The sequence below is a fragment of the Nelumbo lutea genome, chromosome 1, assembly GCF_056320005.1.
Source record: "Nelumbo lutea isolate HS-2025 chromosome 1, American lotus-T2T, whole genome shotgun sequence".
Lineage (NCBI taxonomy): Eukaryota > Viridiplantae > Streptophyta > Magnoliopsida > Proteales > Nelumbonaceae > Nelumbo > Nelumbo lutea.
Window position 1 is genome coordinate 18,035,530 of NC_142684.1, and position 12,023 is coordinate 18,047,552.

Sequence of the window (12,023 nt, forward strand, 5' to 3'; positions counted from 1 at the left end):
GTGGTCGTTGGGGTCGAAGGACCCGTCGTACTTGTCCAGAGGTGGGAGCTTGAAGTCTCTGGGTAAGGGGACCGCCAGGAGTTCCGATGCGAGGGGGGAAGGAACGGAGAGAGCCGGGGCAGCCCCTACCTCGTCCGAGCTCGTGTCTTTGCCTCTGAATTCCGACAAGGAGCGGGTGGCGGTTCGGAGACTTCGCTGGCGCCTTCGCCGTTGAGCGGGCCTTGTGCTGGCGCTGCTGGCTTCCGTGTTACCGAGCTCGATGGGCCCGGAATGCTGGTAGTCTGCCGCCAGGGCGCTGAATCGGTTTTCGGTGAGCGGGAGCTCGGGCTTGGAGCGCCGGGGTGTCGACCTCGCGGGGAGGTTCCCGACCCGCCTGCAGGTTGCGAGGCGGGGATGACATTTTTCTCTCTTCGGCGAAGTGTATCCTGAGCTGTTACAAAGTGGGTCAGTTCGGCGAAGTGTATCCCGAGCTGTTATAAGGTGGGTCAGTTCGGCGAAGTGGATCCCGAGCTGTTACAAGGGTCAGTTCGGCGAAGTGTGTCCCCTTGTTTCGCCTAGGCTTGGCCCCTTTTACCGAGCTGTTGTTTCTACCACGTGTCACATAATAGAGAGGTCGGGCCAAATTTTCCTTCATCAAAACGTAATAGACAAATCTGCCTCAATTGATGTATAGAAATTATTGGGAGAGGTTAGCGATGGAGAGAACACTATTGGATTAATTTCTGGAGACTTGGCGAGGATGGGTTGTTTTTCTTCGATTGGTAGTGCCTGGAGGGAATGCCGAAGTAGTTGCTACAACAAAGCCTGTAATTGTATTATGAAATGTGAGAGCTGGTTGCCAATGATAGATAGATCATATTCACTGCATTTGCTGCCCACCGTTTTTGACATTTAAGTGGTATAACTGGCATTCTAAAAATTAATTAGGGATAATTCTGAACAAAAGAAATTAATAAATACTTACTGTATAAACACTTAAAAAAACTGGAATTTTGGACTCATTCAATAACCATTTATTTCAAACTTACCCAAACTGTTCACTTATGGGCTAAGCCCCAGGATGAAGGGCCAATAAGCTGTTGTGGGTTTGCTCAAGGGATTGAAGGTATGAACCAGTTCATGGATAAATTGTTATCCTTCGTTCAGGGAAACCAGGACTTGCTTTTGGCAGGCGAGCTGTCACCCTTGATTAATGGAGAAATTGTCATCTACTGCTACAACGCTTGAATCGAACGTCCATAGGCTGTGACAAGTCGTGGCCCTGCAACGGCTATGGAATTCTCAGTAATGCTGGTTAAGCAATTATATGGGAAAGATAGATCAAATGTCGTTGCTGGACCGATGGTATGTTTCTTTCTTGTGAAATGCAAAGTGACCTACCAAATGCTGCATGTATCTGATTTGGTTTGGTGCCATTTCAAAACACTTAAGGTTGGTATGGATTGATATTCTTAACAATCCAGTAAAATAGAAGATATTCAACATTTCATATGCCCTTTTTTTCGCTCCGCTTCTCATTTGGGTGGCACTCAAGTTGGACTGAAGCATGTATCTGGTAACCTGATTTGTTGCTAAACTATTGACTGTTGAGCCTGAAAACATGGTCTCTAGAATCTATTTTAACCTTTTGGTTGTATTTGTATTAGGTTAGTAGGCTGCAACAAGTGTTGACACTGTTAGGTTGATGGATGTGTTGTGATGGATTAGTTTTGGTACTGGAAAGACAATGTGGAGTTTATATTGGTTGTCTTGTTAGGCAGGTCTTGAACTCCTTACTGCCTCAAAATTTGAAACTAACCTATTTTAAGGTTTCTGTTTTCCTGCTGAAATTTGAAGGACAAAATGATGATCTAGCATCTTCACCTTGAAGTATGACAAAAAAAAAAAAAAAAAAAAAAGAAACTTTAAATCAGTAGTTTGTCATTACCTTTTTGCCTTCACTGATGAAGATTGTGTGGTAATGGCCTGCTATGGTGATGATGATATTTTGGTGGTGTGTGAGTAGGCTGGTGGGGGGTAATAAGCCGAATTTGGGTTCAAGGCCTATATTAGAATCCCATTTTCTTGGGATTCTAATATATACTTTTTTTTTTTTTTTGTGAAAAAGGTAAAAACTTCTGGCATACACTTTTTAAGATCTGAAAGAATTATCTTTCATTTTTCTTTTGCCCAACACTAAATATCTGTAGAAGTCTGGTTGGAATTTCTTTTTTTTTTCAATCATCAATAGTTCAGTAGAGATTTTGTTAAATCTGAGATATAGAGAAATTTAAAACAGAAAATGAGCCTTAAGCCCTAGATACCCACATTAATGCACATCCCTACACTGGTGATGTAGGCCCCAAAAAGAGGCTTCCTTATCAACACCTTATCTAGAATGGGAATCTGCTATCAAATTAGCAGATATTCTAAATTCTACTCCAACTGAACAAGGTATTCAGTATGCTTTCTAGGCATTTGTTTTCCCTTACAGTGTAAATTTTTTTTTCAAGGAGTTGAAGACAAGAGCATCAGGATACTGTTTTTTTTTTTTTTTTTTTTTTTTTTTTGTGGGGGTGGGGGGACAGAAAGACAGGAGCCACAAATCTGGGGCAGCTCTTCCCCAAAAATTAATTTGAACAATATAATCCAAATCAGCATAATGCTGAATGTTCTCCACGTATCCTGCTCTGGCAAGCCAATCTGCTGCCTGGTTATCTTCTCTATGGATGCGATTGTATTTAATCTTCATTCTTACCTGACTCTTGATAACTTTACAATCCTCTGTCAGTATTCAAATGTTCCATAGAGGTTCAACTTTGTCTGATGATAGTAATTTTCATCTATTGTACAAGTGTACTTCAGTGATGGTTGTTCAACTAAAAAAGCCCCGTTTGGCTTCTTATCCATTCATTTGATGCTTGGGCCTCACTCAACAGTTTTTTATGGCCTTGGATGTTGATGTTACACTTAATACTATGTGTTGAGGATGTCTGTGAGAGATAGCCATACTTGTCCTATGACATTTAACATGCTTGTTGTGCTGAGGATTATGGTTTGGTTAACACTTTCATCTTAATACTCATCAAAATGATATTCATTTAACATGCTTGTTGTGCTGAGGATTATGGTTTGGTTAACACTTTCATCTTAATACTCATCAAAATGATATTCATAAATTTCAGTCTTGCTTGATCCATTTCAGTCTTTAAATGCATTGGCCTTCTTTAGGTAACTCCACCAGATGTTTAGTCCCTTGTATCTCCATGGAAGGCCAATGGCTAGTTTTTAAAGGAATTCCTGCATTTTTAAAGGAAAATTAAATCCATGTAAGGTTGTAATTAGGAAGGCTGAGGGACAGTCTTTGATATGGGTGGGTGTCCTGCAGCTTTTTGATGGAACATCCACAGATCAATTCAGGAACCCTCGCAGGATCGACATTGTTGACAACAAATAACTTTTTCTATTTATGTTTATATAAACACATATATTGTTGCTGGTTATACTCCTTTGTACAGATTGAGGGGCTCGCTCCCTCTATAGTAATAATACAACTATAACATTTACATTTCAAGAAAAAATTATCTTTGCAACATAAACTATTATATTTATTACTTGCTTGATTAATGATTATTAAAACTGATTGGATAATTAACCCAAGTTTGTAATTTTTTTTTTTCTTTTGCCAATCACCCTTCTTTATCATTTTCTATGTTTTCCTTTTGTTTTCACTGCAATGTTGACTATCTTTTTGCATGTCTTGTAACTGTTGAATTTTTTATCAGGTGATGCTTCCAGTCATGGAGATGAATATATTCTGAGAGAACTAAACTCACTGCAGTGGAAATCCAACAACATTCCTCAGATGAGATTCCTGATTTTGTGCATATTTCATTTTTTCCCATTTTCTATTGGCCCACAGCCAGTTTTCCAATTGGTTATTTTGTTTTTATTCTATTCTTGTTACTTACTCCAATTCCACTATATTACCCGTGCATTAGATTTTTACGGACCTATGGTTTCTACCATGTCATTATCTCCTCTTTTCTAATCAATGCGCTTAACACTAAAAGGGGAACAAGGAATATCTATCTGTATTATAAGCATATGGAATGTGTCTCTAAACTCAATTTCCAATTCATGGTTTTGTGGATGTGCACACGGTGTTGTTTAGATCAATATTTAAAAGCATAGAGAAGGTGTGGAGTGAGATGCAAGGACCTTTAGACTTTGGATGTCTGAGGTTTAAGCTTTGAGGCATGGGCATAGGTTTAGTCTCATGAGTATCCTCTTTGTTGAGAAAAACATGAATCTCAATTAGGAAAATCATAGAATTATGCACAAGAGAAATATGCCTTATGGAAAAATTTATGCTGTCAAAAGACATGATACCAGGAGGGCTTTGACCAATCAAAACCCCTGTGAATTTGATAAATAACCACCTGATTGGTTACCACATTTATGATACCAGTTGATTAGTTACACGTGTTTTCTGGTATCATGTTGTTCCAGTATCATAGTCGAACCCATATTTTATATATGAAGAACATGTAAATGAGTAAACAATCACATAAACAGGGACCATATGAAGCATAAATCCAAGGTTGAAGCCCTCAACTTGAGGGTGGGTCCTTGTCACAAATATGTTGAAGCATAAATCCCACATGGATATATATTACACACATGCATATACACACACAGATCCATAAGGTGTAGAGAATGTTCCATATACTTTTGAGAAGGGCTGCCTTAGTTTATTTACCACTTATTCTCTCCCCATCTTATATTGATTGGTTTGATGAGTAGTTGAATTGCTTTCAATATAAATATTGATGGAAGCTATTACAATTATTGATGTTTTGCCACAAGCAAAAGCAAATGTTGTGGTTACCCCTGCTGAATATTAATCAGACATTGTGGCATCATTAAAGGTGAAGCTAATGGCAGACATACTCCTTGATGAGGCTGCTAACTTGTGATATTATGCAGGGTGGATTTCCTGGTGCACAAGCATTCTTAAACTCAGAGAAGCTTGTCAGTTTGCTAAGGAAGCAAATGAAATCAAATAGACCTTATGGAGCAATTTGTGCATCTCCAACTATTATCTTAGAGCACATGCTTTTACTAAAGGTATGACCAACACCCATGGTTCACTGAAACTGTCTTTGGTATATGGGTACCTATGTGGCTGTGTAAAACTTTTGCTCTCTATACAAGGTAAGAAGGCTAGAGCTTATCCACCCATGTGCAACAATATTTCTGACCCAAGCAAGGTGGAGAATAGGGTAGTGGTTGATGGCAATCTCATCACCAGTAGAGGGCCAGCTGGTACTTCGATGGGGTTCTCATTGGCAATTGTAAGCTGTTTGGTCGCCAGATAACATTGGAGAATGGAGATTGCTAAGACTATGGTTTTCATGAACCCATTCTTTTGGTGATGTGAGTTGTTCGAGTATGAGAATTGAGTCATGTAAGTCATCTCAACCTGTGCTCCAACGTGGTATGCGTTTAGCTTAGCTGCTCTTTCACCAAGTTCGAGTGGTTTCTATCTTCATCCTAGTTGTAAACTTGCAAAGCAGTGTAAGAGCCAAGAGGGCGGTACTACAAAAATGTAGACTTTGGAATATGTTTGTCAGAACTTACCTTGCGGCCCAGAAATTCCTCAATCGTTGTGTTTCTACATGGAAATACAGAATCCAGTTTATGACTGCTACTGTTTGTGTGGTGTTCCATCTAGTATGAACCTTCAATAATATGTCTCACGCAAGAGGAGCCGTATTCCATGTTTGAAATGGCTGGCTTTTGGCTGGACTGTGGCTTCGGGTAGAGTACTTCATTTTGCTCCCAAGTGATGATTTTCTCAGGGCCCAATCCATGATCACCCCTCGGGAGCCCATAAGTTGGGCTCAGTTTGGGAAGAGTGTAAATACAAATATGTTCAGTACAAAACCTTGTATGCAGTATTTTTAAACCTTATATTTGGGAAGAGTGTAAAATGCACATATATTCAATGCATGACCTTGTATACACTATTTCTACATCTTGAATTTGCAGTGTACATATTTGTATTTGCATGAAAATATGAAGGTGTGAATTAAATTTGAGCTAAGAGTGCAACTTGGATTGGACCAACCTGAAAAACCTTAGGCTATGTTTGGTTTGAAGGAAAAGGTAGGGAAACCTATACAAGCTTTATAAAGGTTTCTCTGCCTTCCTTCAAACCAAACACAGCATTAAGGAATATGTTTTACATGGATGATATAAAATTTGCTTAAAAAATGGATGGGAGATTTACAATTTAGTGGACAAATATATGAACCATGTATCTGCCATACAAACTGGAACTATGTTACCTGTGTCACATATCATTTACCTAGAAAACCAATAATGGTAGCCCTGTATAAGATATCATATTGATATTTTAAACCTCAACTACTATTACAATAAGCTAGATTAACAATAGACCTTCAGAATTTCCTTTTAGACATACTCATGCTCCATGGAAAATTTTGAACCGGTGGGAATGACTCTAGGGTTTGGCATTTGTTGCATTAGTACAGGAAATGGAGCTTTTTATCTCACTTAAAACCAATTTTCCATGTATGAGATTCTTGGGTTGCCTTAGACTTCATAGTTATTTGCTAAATGCCTTCCTAGCAAAAATCGTGCAGGCACTTTTGAGCATGGTTTTTAAAACCGGACCGGATCGGAAGATCTGATTGGAAAAATCGGGAATCGGTTAGGTGACCGGTTCTGTTTTTCTGCAAAATCGGATTTTCTAAAAAAACCGTTGATTTTGGTCAGTAAACCTCTGACCTGGGCAGTTAACCGTTTGAACAGTTCGAACAGTTTTGACTGTTTTTGTTTTTTTTTTTTAATTTTTAAATTTTTTGTCAAAACGGTCCCACCGTTCGACATGGGAACCGGACCCTTAACTGGTTCATTCTCTAGGTCAATTTTAAAAACCTTGCTTTTGAGACATTACTAGCATGCATGCATGTATCATGTATGTGACCATGTGTGTATGAGAGGGAAGGAGAGATGAAGACAATGGGTACAATAGTATTACATTAAAGTTAGGGAGAGGAACATATATATACCTACCTTGGGCCTCTTTGTGCTGAGGTCTAGTATATAAGCAAGATCTCATCTCCTTCCTACAAGGGGCCGCCCCGCAGTATATCCCCGCCGTGTATTGAAAACATCTCTTGATGATAGTATCAGAACCGATGATGTCATCATTGAGAAATGTTCTCAATACATGGCGGGGATGTGCTGTGGGGTGTTGTGGGTGGCCCCCAGTGGGGAGGAGATGTGAACACAGTATAAACAAACCCCAAGCCTATTCTATCTGAATTCAAACAACATATTGGGTGAGGGTGTGAACCTTTTAGGCCCATGTGCGAGTCTAATTGGAGGTCTGTTTGATAACTCCAACTTAGGTAGTTAGGTGGGTGCACTTAGAATATGACAAAAGTGGTTCCACACCCGAACTCCAACTTAGGCCCATGTTTTGTTGTTATGGCTGCGTTTGGAAACAATGCAAATGGAGTGTAAATTCTAGTTCAAGGTAAATTTACATTTTGGTTCATTTTTGCTTATGTTTGGCAATATTATACTTATGCATTGACAAATGACAGAAAACATATTTTCTAATGCATATTTACATTGATAATAAGATGTAAAAGTATAAATTTGTATTTAAGTGGGTTTTTGATAAAAATGTATATATTTTATTGGAATTCGTGTTTGCATCCATTACAGCTAAAAATCTGTTTGACAAGAAGATAAATTTGTCAATGCAAAATTAATCCAACTCTACAATTTATATGAACTATTTTACACTACATATTTGCATCATTTCCAAACGCAGCCTTATTATTTAATTTCTACACCTGCCACACCCCACCCGATGTTCTGTTACTATCACGACTAATGACTAATTTGTCAACATTGTATCGTTTGGAGTGGTCAGATTTTGAACCAAGTCAACCAACTCGCAGGATGGTTCACCTGGTTCTCCTGTGATTTACACAGTAGATCAAGATTTTATAGCCCAGGTTCTTGATGGGTCTGAAATTTATGGTGGCCCCTAGACCCTACTAAACGGGCTGGTACGTTGGGTATCCATGTAATTGGGAACCCAATTGCGGCCCATCTGGGCATCTCAATAATTTTATGATCTGGGTGGACCATGGGGTGTGCCTGATGACTTCAAATACCGCCACCCATGATGGGTCTCTTTTCAAGTGGTGGGACAGCCTCTAAGCCCTCAATCATTAGACAACTTATTCATTTCTTCTCTTTTTGATGTTTGATGTTGCTAACTTGCTATTGTATGAAGGAGGTAACAGAAGGGAAGGTCACTTCATTGCTTTTAAAAAAAGAAAATTTATATTTGTCAACACCCTTTTTTGTAATATTGCCAATTCAGTAGTCTCTTTTGATGGAGCACAGAAGTTTTCCAGGAATCACCCAGATGGAATCCTCACACCATCAACCCAGAATCTTGCCAATAAAAAATACAGTCGTGGCAATATAGCTTGCCTTATTTTATAGGTGTTATGTAATCTCTGTCTCTCTGCCCACGTCATTGGACTAGCTTCTACGCCTCTCCTTATGCCTTCACTGATAGATTCTCTCTCTTCTTACCTGCTTCTCTCTAATGGGAAATCTTCTGTAAAAATATGTTATACAAATATCTTGACACGTGGGCTGAGGTTTGGATTCAACTTTCAATCGAGAACGGGTTTCTACAAACAATTTTCTGCTATAATGTCATTATGGGTCCCAATAGATGTCAGAAATTATTCTTTTTTTTTTCTTTTTTATTTGAAAATTTCTGTCCAGTGGAGCTGTAATACTTCCATTTTGATAAAACATGATTGTTTTATTAATTTAATTGTAATCTCTTCATTCCTGGTGGCTGAAACTTGAATTAATGTTCAGGGTTTGTGTGTTTATATTTAAATTATTCAGTCTGTTGAGCTTGACTCACAGATGAATTAATTAATCATTAAGCTATAAAGGAAACTTGAATTAATAGTTTCCATATGTGAAAAGTCAAGTTCAATTGTAGAAAGTTATCTTTTGGTTGTTTGAGGTTGTTTTTAGGTCATTGCATACATAAGATCGTATTAGGTTAGCAACCTTTTTAAGAATATTTAGGGCAGGGAACAAGCTTACTTAATGCCTCAATTAATTATAATTGATGTACAATAGAATTACACGGAACCTTAAAGACTGTTCTGTTTGATAGAAAATAAGAGAAGAAAGAAAGTTGTGAAAAAGTTCTTAATGAATTTCGCAAAATTTGTTAAACAACTTTCCTTCAATTTTCAGCTTCTCTCTTATTTTCTAGCAAACCAAATATGTTCTAAGAATCATTTTTAGGTCTGAGAATTAGAGGCATTGATTCCATATTCATAGATAGATAACGCAATCATGTGATGCAATGGTTCATCTTTTCTTGGCAAGTTTGAAAACAGATTGGTTGTCAAAACAGAAACACAAAACATGTTCTTGACTGTGTATGTGTTTTTAGTTTTCAAAATTAAAACAAAAAACATGTTGAATTTCTAGTTTCAAAGATATGTTTCTATCTGGTTATTTAATATTATGTTTCATAAATCATAAATAATTTCTGTACTACCGAATTATTTGTTTTGTTTGAAAAACCATTATTTTGATTAGAGGTGGACACAAATTGAGCTTTTTGGTTTAAATCGAGCTTTGAGCTGAGCTCGAGTCCAATATATAGACTTGCTTGCTAATAATTTTTTATATATCATCATCATCGTCATCTATAACTTATCCCAACTATATGGGGTTGGCTACATGAATCCCGTTTCACCAATCCATTCTATTTAAAGCTATTTTATTTTTTGTATGTTTATTTTTTTATTTTTATATGAAACTTGGGCAACAGTTGAGCTTGAGTCGAGCTGAGCCGAGCTGAGCCGAGCTTGGAATATGAGCTTTTGAGTTGAGTTGAATTCAACCTCAATTCTCTAGCTCAAATTCAAACATCATGCTCTTTTGGCAAGTTGAGATCCAATAGGCAAATATTTAGCTTGGATCAGCCTAAATCCACCCCTAATTTTGATATTTCCAAAAATATGTATTATTTTTTCAAACAAAACCAACTTGCTTTCTGTTTCCAAAAAAACGTGTTTTTTTTTTCTCTGATACAACAATTTAAAAAATATATGATAACAAAAACATTCATATTATAGAACACTCCCTAAGTTATTCAGCTCAAGTAAGTCTATTTTGCCTTTCAACTCTATCAAGAGTCACGTCCTTTGTTAAATGAGAATGGAAAAATTTATTTTTAGCTAGTTTTTTATGTACAAATGATTTCTTAATTTGTTTTATTAATATAACATAAAGTTTTAGTTTAGTATATTAATGATGTCTGAATTCGACAAATAAGTATGGATCAAATTTAGGTAGATCCAACTTGAATTCAATCTGTTTTCTAACCTACAGCCTACCATGAATTTGTTTGTTATGCATGTATTGTTTGTTTGTTTTGATGGTGACTCTAATTACGATGGTGATCGGCTGCGAGTCTGGATCTGCTCCTCAACGCGCCTCAAACCGGTTTCACAGCCATATCTCACCCTATATTAGGATGGGGCCGTGAGATTGGTGTGAGGCACAGATCCGGACTCGGCAGCTGCATGAATGGAGCTGTCAACGAGTCAGTGTGGTTTGAGATACAGTGGACCAATTCTAAATCGATTATTAGTTGGTTATATAAGATAAGCCTCGAATCTAATAATTGGGATAATTGAATCCGCCCTAATGAAAATGACAGTAGAATAATAAATTTGATAAAACAAATGTTTTAAACCCAAATCAGCTTATATATTATCTATTAAATTTATCCATTTAGACAAAGTATAACAAAAATTACAAAAAAACCCCAAAATTAAGAACTCTATATATTATTCAAGGTTCAAAATATTGATATACCTAGTACATCGGTAGTCTTTTTAGGTTTTACTTATTTTTTCGAAACCGGTTTAGAGGGGTCAATTTAAGGCCCAGCTATCCTCTGAATCAGTGGTTGACCTGATACAATCCCTGAATGGGTATATCGGAAAGTCATCGGCATGATACGTATTGACTGATACAGGTCGATACGTACTACTTTGAACCTTGATACTATTAAACCCAATTATTAAATCAGGAAAAAACCATAGATTCAGTACTGCAATGATTGGTCAGATCAATTCAGTTCTGTTATATAGACCCAAACCCAACCCATTGACAACTTTACCCATGAATAAGAATGCTTTTGGTTGAAGTAGGACCTTGAGTAGGGATACAAATTGATTGATTTAAATGGTAAACCCACACTGTTCCAACCCTGTCAGTTAGGTAAGGGTGTCAATGGACCCAGTTTTGGATTGGACCTCATCTAGTCCAAAATCAATTTGGACAGACCAACAAGACATATTGAATTGAACTAATCCAGTCCAAAATATTTATTAGATTGGATTGGACCTAGTCCATTTATAACAAATTCATATTGGATTGGGTTGGATTAAGCCAATATCTGATCCATTGGTACAAGATAAGAATATATGTGTCAATGGACCGGGTTTAGGTTGAAACCAATCTAAATCAAAATGAATTTGAACACAGATTGGACGGTCCAGACATTGAATTGAACTGATCCAAATTGGTCCAAAACATTCATTGGATTGGATTAGACCTGATCCATTTATAATGGGCTCACATCGGACTGAATCGGATTGGACCAAATCCAGTCCAATTGACACCCCTGGTTAGGGCGGGGTCAAGCTTGATTAGATATTGGGTTGGATTTGGGTTGAAGTGGAATTATAGTGGAACCCGGCTAATTAGCATTGGTTCAGTATAGGTGTATTATGTATGAAATGGGTCGGGGTAGGTTCAATACTTCCCTCTTTACTTTGTTGGATCAGATTGGGTTTGTATTTAACAAACCCACCCCGTTAACATCCCTAACCTTGAGAAAAGGGGTTATAGAAACTTAACGAAGACAAAAGAGT

General features: G+C 37.5%; 1 long non-coding RNA gene across 1 annotated transcript; it reads left to right on the forward strand.

Annotated features, from left to right (window-relative positions):
- The first annotated feature begins 986 nt into the window (after positions 1-986).
- LOC148873772 (uncharacterized) lies at positions 987-6,019 on the forward strand. The gene is made up of 3 exons (XR_016100648.1): positions 987-1,431; positions 3,765-5,109; positions 5,197-6,019. It is a non-coding gene; the product is annotated as an uncharacterized LOC148873772 (long non-coding RNA).
- The last annotated feature ends 6,004 nt before the right edge of the window (positions 6,020-12,023 follow it).